Source organism: Anabrus simplex, chromosome 2 (assembly GCF_040414725.1).
Source record: "Anabrus simplex isolate iqAnaSimp1 chromosome 2, ASM4041472v1, whole genome shotgun sequence".
NCBI lineage: Eukaryota > Metazoa > Arthropoda > Insecta > Orthoptera > Tettigoniidae > Anabrus > Anabrus simplex.
The window spans coordinates 280,433,463-280,443,838 of record NC_090266.1 but is presented as its reverse complement, the minus strand read 5'-3'; the positions used below and the strand labels follow the sequence as shown (position 1 = coordinate 280,443,838).

At 43.7% G+C, this 10,376-nt stretch overlaps 1 non-coding gene across 1 annotated transcript; it reads left to right on the top strand.

The window, feature by feature from the left end:
• The first annotated feature begins 5,215 nt into the window (after positions 1 to 5,215).
• LOC136864987 (5S ribosomal RNA) lies at positions 5,216 to 5,334 on the top strand. The gene has a single exon (XR_010859404.2). It is a non-coding gene; the product is annotated as a 5S ribosomal RNA (ribosomal RNA).
• Positions 5,335 to 10,376: the final 5,042 nt, after the last annotated feature.

The window sequence follows — 10,376 nt, the reverse complement described above, 5'->3', positions numbered from 1 at the left end:
TACTTTACTATTAACGAAATAACTATATTTGCCGGAAAATTCTCTTAAGGGGGGGGGGGGGGGGAGTGTAAAAGGAAGTGAAGAAAAAGCGAATTATTTTTATAGGACTACTTATATCTCAAAACTGAAGGTAACAGAAGTTATCATTGGTATTTGGAATCTCCTTTAAACATAAAGAAACACGATTTCTTTTTTGGTGAAAGGAGGTGGGGGCGAGGGGGTAAATCAACTTAACGGTTGTGGGGTGAAAAAGGAGGTGACACCAATTGCTATTTCTGTTCATAATGTACTAATAAGGAACCTCCGTGGGTCAGGCGGCAGCGCGCCGGCCTCTCACCGCTGGGTTCCGTGGTTCAAATCCTGGTCACTCCATGTGAGATTTGTGCTGGACAAAGCGGAGGGGGGACAGGTTTTTCTCCGGGTACTCTGGGTTTCCCCGTCATCATTCATCCCAGCATCACTCTCCAATATAATTTCATTTGCCATTTATTAATCATTGCCCCAGAGGAATGCAAAAGGCTTCGGCAGCCCGCACAATTCCTATCCTCGCCGCCAGATGGGGCTTTATTCATTCCATTCCTGACCCGGTTGAATGACGAGAAACAGGCTATGGATTTTCAGTGTACTTATTCTGAGCATAAACCGATCATTTAAATCTTTCCTGGGTTCGTTTACAAGAGCCATCTTTTCCTTTTGAGAACATTCTTAGATTACAGTAGATTCTCCTGGCATTCTTCTTCTTCTTCTTCTTCTTCTACCGCTTATCCCACACCTGTGGGGTCGCGGGTGCGAACTGTGTCGCACATGTGGATTTGGCCCTGCTTTACGGCCGGATGCCCTTCCTGACGCCAACCCTATATGAAGGGATGTAATCACTATTGCGTGTTGCTGTGGTGGTTGGTAGTGTAGTGTGTTGTGTGAATATGAAGAGGAAAGTGTTGGGACAAACACAAACACCCAGTCCCCGGGCTAGAAGAATTAATCAGAGACGATTAAAATCCCCGACCCGGCCGGGAATCGAACCCGGGACCCTCTGAACCGAAGGCCAGTGCGCTGACCGTTCAGCCAACGAGTCGGACTAGTAGATTCTCCTGGCATATAAATAAAAATTTAAACACATTTGAATTAAACGATAGGAATGAGATTGATTTTGCAATTATTCACCTCCATAATAAGGTCAATAATGCACGGAAGTATGTTATTCCTATCGCCAGAAATCCCGCGCAATTGCCTACGCGCGACAATGGTAATCGTCATATTGACAGAAATGACAATGGCAGCAGATGTAATTTACCGCCAAGTAGCGGTCTTGCATCTTTCTGTGGAGTCCAGAACAACAACAACAACAACAACAACAACAACAACAACAACAACAACAATAATAATCATAATAATAATAATAATAATAATAATAATAATAATAATAATAATAATAATAATAATAATAATAATCTGGACCGTCGTCAAAATGTGCGGATTGCGCTGGAAACGTGTCCTGGATGGGTAATGACTACGAATGCCCTCCGGCCGCGGGTTCAGTACCGCCAAGGCAATCACGGGGACACCAGGCCGGATCTCCTCAAGGATTTTATCCACATAAAAAATGCTTATAGGAAAAGATGGCAATGATTTAGGGACCCAACTGAATGGGTGGAATACCTGGACCTAGCTCGGGAAGTACGAAATCGATTGCTGGAAAGAAAGATTGAGAAATGGGTGGAACGTTGCCGTAATCTCTCAGAAAACGAGTCTGATCGCGAATTTTGGCGGATTCTCTCAGAAAACGAGTGAGATCGCAAATTTCGGCGGATTATATATAAAACATTAAGCATTCAATTATAAATTTCAGTATAATACCGTAGCAAAGCACGGGTATCTTTTAGTTCTTAATAAACCTTTCCACCCACTTATTTCTTCGAGTTCTCATTTACGAATAATGTATTCTAGAACCTGTCCTATGATTTTTAGTTAATTTTAAATAGACCTTTCGACCCTGGCTTTTATGTAAGAACGGTCCACACAGCGTCTCCTCTGAGTTAGGCAAATTGAGGACAGGAAAAAGTACAGTAAAACGAGTCCTGTGTGGTAGTTATGCCTCACCTAGGGAGGTCACAGTTGCTGCCTTGGAGAAGACACTGAACAGTTTCGTAAGACGAGTCTTGTGTGGAAGTTATGCCTTACCCAGGGAGTTACCAGTTTCTGCCTTAGAGAAGACACTGAACAGTTTCCTAAGACGAGTCCTGTGCGGAAGGGCTTACCCACGGAGATCACAGTTGCTGCCTTGGAGAAGACACTGAACAGTTTCCTAAGACGAGTCTTGTATGGAGGTTATGCCTTAATAAGGGAGCTCCCAGTTGCTGCCTTGGAGAATATACTGAACGCTCTCCCAATTGAGAATATGGCTCCTAGCATCGCTAATTGGCTGGTATTGGTCACATTAACTTTCTGCGTTGAGGAACCAGCCGAAGAAGCCTGGATTGGAAGACAGGAGGAGTCGAAATTCGAAATAAATTGTAGATTGTTTCAGTAAGTCGGAGAAATTGTGAAGCAGAATACGGTGGCTGTTAAAGGGTTTGTTGCTATTTTGGGGATTCGTTTGTATCGCTGTTATGACTGACATAAATTCAGATGGTAAATGCGATTTCTATAAGACACACCGGGCAAGTTGGCCGTGCGGTTAGGAGCGTGCAGTTGGGAGCTTACATCCGGGAGATAGTGGGTTTGAACCCCACTGTCGGCAGCCTTGAAGATGATATTCCGTGGTTATCAATTTTCACACCAAGCAAATGCTGGGGCTGTACCTTAATTAAGGCAATGGCCGCTTCCTTCCCATTCCTAGGCTTCTCCCATCCCATCGTTACCAGAAGACTACCTGTTTCGGTGCGATGTAAAGCGCAAATTGAAAAATAAGAAAAAACATAAAACAAATAAAAGACATGCTTTGTCTAGTGGGCAACCTCTATCTAGGGCAAGCTGAAGAGTATATGCTGTTAAAAATAATTTAATATCACATTTCATTAATGCATCCAATTTTTCAAGTCAGGAACTATGTGTGTGGACAGCAGACAAAACTGTTTTATACAAACATATGCTAAAGTGAGAAGACTAAATTATTTAGCCTTAAAATGTTTGATTCAATGTTATTCATCATATTGTTGTACAGGATGTGGTAAAACTAACGGTGCTGAAGCTCCCATATGGCCGGATTTAGCGGCTCAGAAGGTAAAAACACTGACCTATGAGCCCAAGTTGGTGGATTCGATCCTGACTCACTCCGATGGTATTTGAAGATGTTCATGTACATCTGCCTCGTGTCGAAGGTTTTCCAGCTAGCAAAAGAATTCCTGCAGGATGAAATTCCATCGCCTCGGTGTCTTCGGAAGATGTAAGTGTAGTTTAGTTAGTGGGACGTAAAACCATTATTATTATTATTATTATTATTATTATTATTATTATTATTATTATTATTATTATTATTACCGCCACGTGTCTCCGGGCATGTACCAAATTAAGCGAGGTTAGGTCAGTAACTACAGTAGTGCACATTGTTGCATTATAGATGCTTGACAATTTTGTTATTGGCTTTACGCCCCACTAACTACTTTTCGGAGACGCCGAGGTGCCGGAATTTTGTCCCGTAGGAGTTCTTACGCGTGTCAGGTTAATCTATCATTACGAGGCTGACGTATGTGAGAACCTACCACTGGACTGAGCCAGGATCGAATCTGCCAAGTTGGCGTCAGAACGCCAGCGCCTCAACCGTCTGAGCCACTCAGCCCGACGATGGATGCTTTAACGCTTATCTTGAGGTGAAAAGTAAGCTCATATGAACTCGGACGTGTAAATGACCCATATTTGAAACTAATTTTGGACAAATCTCGTATTAAGTTCTACAACCTTCTCCTTAATAACACGGTCATATTTTAAATATCAAGCTCCTTTGTGCAGAAACCGTTCCTTAATAAGATGATGCACGCGATGAATATTTACGGGGACAGGTGCCGAAAAGTATTCATTGGTGGTCCACAGCTGTCTGGAGTGTATTGAGTATATTTATAGTTAAAGGATCTATCGTCAGCCTTTTACTGCTGCACCGTGGTTTCAAATCTGGTTGACTTCAAATGAACTTTGTTCTGGTCAAGGTAAATTCTCTGTTTAGTCTCGGGCTCCCTCTGTCTGATATACTCTAGGACTTCTTGGTTATTATCTCGCTGGTAGGTGTTAACATCAATGTTCTCCCAACGTGGAGCTTAATCTTAATCCAGTACTGGGAAATGCAAATTAAATATAAATAATAATTGTATGAGGCTTTCATTAGCCTGGGGCAGCCCGTTAAAGTAGACCCTTCTACAAGTATGGGCGGCTTCTATGGTGTGTAGGAAAATGCGTCTTGACGTGAAGGATGATAATACTTCATGTAATTTGGAGGAATGTCGAGGACATCGCAAATACCTAATCCCCGAGCTAAAAGAATAAACCGTTTACGATTAAAATCCCGAGGCACTCTCGAGAATCGAACCTGGAACTCTGTGGTCCCGGAAGACAAGGCACCGACTAGTCAGCCACGGACCCGTACATCAAACGAATTGAAACAAATATTTAGTAAACTTTCTACTTATACAGTACCGAGTGAGTTGGCCGTGCGGTTCGGGGCGCGCAGCTGTGAGTTACATCCGGGAGGTGGTGGGTTCGAACCTCACTGTCAGCAGCCCTGAAGATAGTTTTCCGTAGTTTCCCATTTTCACACCAGGCAAATGCTCGGGCTATGCCTTAATTAACGCCACGGTTGCTTCCTTCCCACTCCTAGCCCTTTCCTATACCATCGTCGCCATAACAGCTATCTGTGTCGGTGCGACGTAAAGCAAATACTAAAAAAAGTACTTATACAGTAATTGATAACGTGATAAGCGAAAATAAAAAGACTTTCAAAATCACATCCCCTAAAGAACATATCAATCAATCAATCAATCAATCAATCAATCAATCAATCAATCAATCAATCAATCAATCAATCAATCAATCAATCAATCAATCAATCAATCAATCAATCAATCAATCAATCAATCAATCTTGATCTGCATTTAGGGCAGTTGCCCAGATGGCAGATTCCCTATCTGTTGTTTTCCTAGCCTTTTTGCTAAATGATTGCAAAGAAATTGGAAATTTATAACTTATAAAATAAGTTACTCCGATTCCTAACTCCCCTTCCTATAAAGCCAACGGCCATACCATGTTGAATACACCGGTTCTCGTGCGATTACCGCAGTTAAGCAGCATTGGGCGTGGTCAGTACATGGATGGGTGACCGCTTGGGAACACCACGTGCCGTTGGCTCAACTCACTTGAGCCAACGGCCGTAGCCGTGTTGAAACACCGGATCCAGCGAGATCTCCGAAATTAAGCAACATTGGGCGTGGTCGAGAAGTGGATGGGTTACCACGCGCTGTTGGGAATGGAGGAGCGGAAAGGAACTGGCCAACCTACCGTACGTAAACTCTGGCTCAGGTACATCTCTGCGGAGGTTCGGACCTGCGTTCGGGCAGAACACACGCTTACCTTACCTTACCTTCCTATAAACGAATATTTGCTCCCATTTGGCCTGTTATGTTAAACGTAAAAATACTGTGACGATTTAAAATAAAATATTACGATATTTCGTCTCATTTACTCATTTCGGCATCAGGTCTTGTTTCATGTTACTGTCGCGCAGTGTGGACCTACCTGCATTCATAGAAATGAAAGAATGTGGTGGGGAAGAGCATCTTCGGTGTCTAATAGCTTAAACCAGAAGTAATTCAATGAATCGTGTTAGACAGGGATTTCGCGTGCTGAAAACTCATCCACCTTCACTCAATCCCTTATAGTCATCTGTGGTTTATTTCCAAAGGGAAAATAATTTGCATTTCGATTCTTTCTAGAATTCCATGCGACAGTAAATGACTGTATTCTATAGAATACATCTTGAACCTCTGTGCACCTGCAATTTGATTTTAGGTCGTATAAATACATTATTCTACCGAGCTCGATAGCTGCAGTCGCTTAAGTGCGGCCAGTATCCGGTATTCGGGAGATGGTAGGTTCGAACCCCACTGCCGGCAGCCCTGAAAATGGTTTTCCGTGGTTCCCCATTTTTACACCAAGCAAATGCTGGGGCTGTACCTTAATTTTTTTTTTGCTAGGGGCTTTACGTCGCGCCGACACAGATAGGTCTTATGGCGACGATGGGATAGGAAAGGCCTAGGAGTTGGAAGGAAGCGGCCGTGGCCTTAATTAAGGTACAGCCCCAGCATTTGCCTGGTGTGAAAATGGGAAACCACGGAAAACCATTTTCAGGGCTGCCGATAGTGGGATTCGAACCTACTATCTCCCGGATGTGTACCTTAATTAAGGCCACGGCCGCTTCCTTCCCACTCCTAGCCCTTCCCTGTCCCATCGTCGCCATAAGACCTATCTGTGTCGGTGCGACGTAAAGCAACTAGCAAAAAAAAATACATTATTCTCTGTACGTTCCAAGTAAGCGTTTTTGTACCGACCTCATCTTCGATATACAGATTTTGACTAAGGATTCTATTAAATATTCAGAACCGAGCGAGTTGGCCGTGCGGTTCGGGGTGCGCAGCTGTGAGCTTGCATTCGGGAGATAGTGGATTGGAACCCTACTGTCGGCAGCCCTGAAGATGGTTTTCGTTTGTTTCCCATTCTTACACCAAGCAAATGCTGGGGCTGTACCTATAAAAATTTCGTGTGGCTATTTCTACCCGAGTGCAGCCCTTGTAAGGCAGACCCTGCGAGGAGGGTGGGTGGCATCTGCCATGTGTAGGTAACTGCGTGTTATTGTGGTGGAGGATAGTGTTATGTGTGGTGTGTGAGTTGCAGGGGTGTTGGGGACTGCACAAACACCCAGCCCCCGGGCCTTTGGAATTAACCAATGAAGGTTAAAATCCCCGACCCGGCGGGGAATCGTAACCGGGACCCTCAGAACCGAAGGCCAGTACGCTGACCATTCAGCCAACGAGTCGGACGGGGCTGTACCTTAATTAAGACAACGGCCGCTTCCTTCCCATTCCTAGCCCTTTGCTGTCACATCGTCGCCGTAAGACCTATCTGTGTCGGTGAGACGTAAAACAAATTGTAAAAAATAAAAGCTAGAAACCAATAATATCCATTACTTTTGTGCTGCAACCTGTGGCTATTTCTTGACGGTTGCTGTATTTTTTTATCTGCCTCTTGACACAGACCATGGCAAAACGTTTGCACCGAAGTCGGAGTATCTTTTATGGTTGTGGCAGTATGGAAGCTGCTGAGGTATGAGTGGTGCTTAGTAATGACGTTTGAGCAGGACAAATGTATCTAGATGTTATTAAAGGAACAAGTCATAGAGCTTGTTGTATTCTAATAGCACTTTCTAGAACGTGCGGTAAACAATGGCAAACTGCCTCATTCCTCCTCATGCCTCGTACTCCTTAATCGGTTTTTGCGGTTTACATATAACTGCGTAACCTTAGCAGTGCATTTTTGAGGATCCAAGCAACCTTTAGGCTGAAGATTTAACAAACAGACTTTTATGCTTCTAAAATACTTATAGGCCTATACTTATATTTGAACCTGTGTGATTTTGAAAGAAACTTGCGTAATGAACGAAGAAATTTGATTCATTTATTACTTTTGAAGGGTGTGATAGCAAAGTGGCATGGCCACTGGCTCCTCAGTCAGACACTCGTGATTCGAATCTCGGGCATTGAAAGTAGGATTTTGAAACGAAAAATCATGTCCTTATGGTTTGAATCCGCGTAAAACTGGAGGTCCTGTCGCTCGACAACGCTGCGATGAATAAAGAATGCGACCACGACTGAGGTAAGATTCAGGTCTGGCATTTGCCTGGTGTGAATACGGGAAAACAGAGTGAGTTGCTGCACGATTTGGGTGACGTACTTGTCAGCTTACATTCTCGGGAGATAGTGGGTTCAAACCCCGTTGTCGGCAGCCCTGAACATGGTTTTCCGCACTTTCCCATTTTCGCACCAGAAAAATGCTGGGGCTGTACCTTAATATAGGCCACGGACGATGCCTTCCCACTCCAAACCCTTTCCTATCACATCATCGCCATAAGACCTGTCTGCGTCGGTGCAACGTAAAGCAAATTGTAAAAAGAATACGGGAAACAATGGAGAATATCTTTAGGGCAGCAGAAGATAGAATTCGAACCCACTATCTTCCAAATATAAGCTTATAGCTGCACGACCTGTCTTCTTCTTCCTCTTATATTAAATTTATAGTACAATCCTTTCTGTTGAACGTGCTTTTCCTCGGGGACTTCACCATTTTCAACCGATCACTTTTTTTGCAGGAAGAAAACAATCTTGTGAACTTCTCTGTCGTTTAAGAACGCCAACAAGCATTAATAATCATCACTTCATTGGTGGTGGACATGTACGGGTCGGTTAGTTTGAAGCAAAAGAAATTAAATAATATGTTGGACCTACCACTAAACCTATTATTATCTTCCACAGTTGGCCTAATGTATATTATGTATTTCGACAGTCAGATAAGTACACCAGTCTGCAGGAATGTAATAAAACATTCAACATACACTGGCGGAAAATGGAATCCCAACAGAAAGAAGATATTCATTTCGAGGAATGCAAGTTAGACTAAGCAATTTTCTACATAACATATTTATTTCATTGAAGTTTCCAAGTCACGGGTTTAAGAAAGCGCGAGAAGGCATGTGACATGGTGGTACATTAATAACCGCTGTAATTTCCAAGATTTTGAATACAAGAATGCAAACCTCCATACTCTGATTCGTACAGGTGCCGTATGTCATTTTATGTGATGGAGTTCCATGCGTGTTGCACTTGGTCAATCAAATCGGCAACGGTTGATGCTGGTATTGGATGACGCTGGATTTGTCGTCCCATAATGTCCCATACATGCTCAATGGGTGTCCCGCTGCTAACACTCCCTTGAAGATAGCGAATGAATGGCAACACAACCGGTTCAGTTATCAGTCTGACGTACAAATTCGCTCTCAATGTTCTTGGGATAACGGCGAGGGTGATCCTGCTGTCAAATGAAAACGCTTCTCAGACCATAAATCCTGGTATAGGTCCAAAGTGTCGACGCTGCAAACAGCGTGGTTCCAAGCGCTCACCTGGCCTCCTTCTTACCAACCTGCGGCCATCACTGGCACCATCACAGAAGCGGCTCCCATCTGGGAACACAACAGATCTCCACTCCGCTCTCCAGTGAGTTCTATCTTGGAACCATTAGCGTCTCAGAAGGCAGTGATTCGGAGTTAGTGGCATGAACGCTACGGGACATCTGGCTTGGAGCTGCCCTCAAGTAATCAATTTGTTACAGTTCGCTGTGTTACTCTGGTGCTAACTGAGGCTTTAATGGATGCTGCAGATGCAGTACTATCCATTAGAGCCATGTTGCAAAAACGGTGGTCTTCTCTCTCCGTAGTGGCCCGTGTGTGGCCAGCCCCCAGTCTTTATAAGACAGTGTCTTCCAGTGACTATTGTTGCCATCACCAATGCACTGTGCATACATCTCTACTACCAAGTCTTTCTGCAATATCGCGGAAAGAACATAATATAAAAAACGTAACCCTATTACACGGCCTCGTTCTAACTCAGCAAGCTGCTTGTACTGTCTTACAGGCATGTTTGTCTCACACCTACAGTGCCTCATAACGTCAACACAACGTCAACACCGGACAATGACTAATGCTCACGAAGTGTACATCGCGTATTGAAAGCAAGCTTGCTGTGCAAGGTCATAATGGCGCTACCAGCACCACACTTCGTTGACTAGCGCACACATGTGAATAGCCGTAATGTATCAGATGTGCAAACACGACTCCAGAATTTCGTTTATGTAGAACAACTCCTTCTTGGTTTTGGGATTTGTCTTTCTGCCAGTGTATTTTGTTTTAACATTTTCCCCTGTTTTGGATTCTTAATAGAGGAATCAAATGGAGCTGTGTGTCACGACGAGATCTGTTGTTCAAGATTAGAGAAGATTTACATCAATGCATGCCATGATACTTGCTGAAGCACTAAGTCCTTGCATCTTGTGTAAGAGCTTGACTTTTGACTCGTTTCAGACGGTAAAGCGCTAACTATCTGAGTCAAAGATCTCAATCTGGTGATATTTGAAGTTGATCTAATACGCTAATTCTTGTAGGCAGTTACATTGGCGTTGAAAACACTTTGTGGAACAAGCTTGCTTGCGGGAGGTATGCATGGTAATGTGCGAAACACATGGCACACAGATTGGCTGTGCCCAGGTTGGTCAGGAGTTTGCCTCAGGTTCTCAAGGTCGAGGGATCGATACCTGGTGAAGTCAGTTGGTACCCTACATATTCCTTT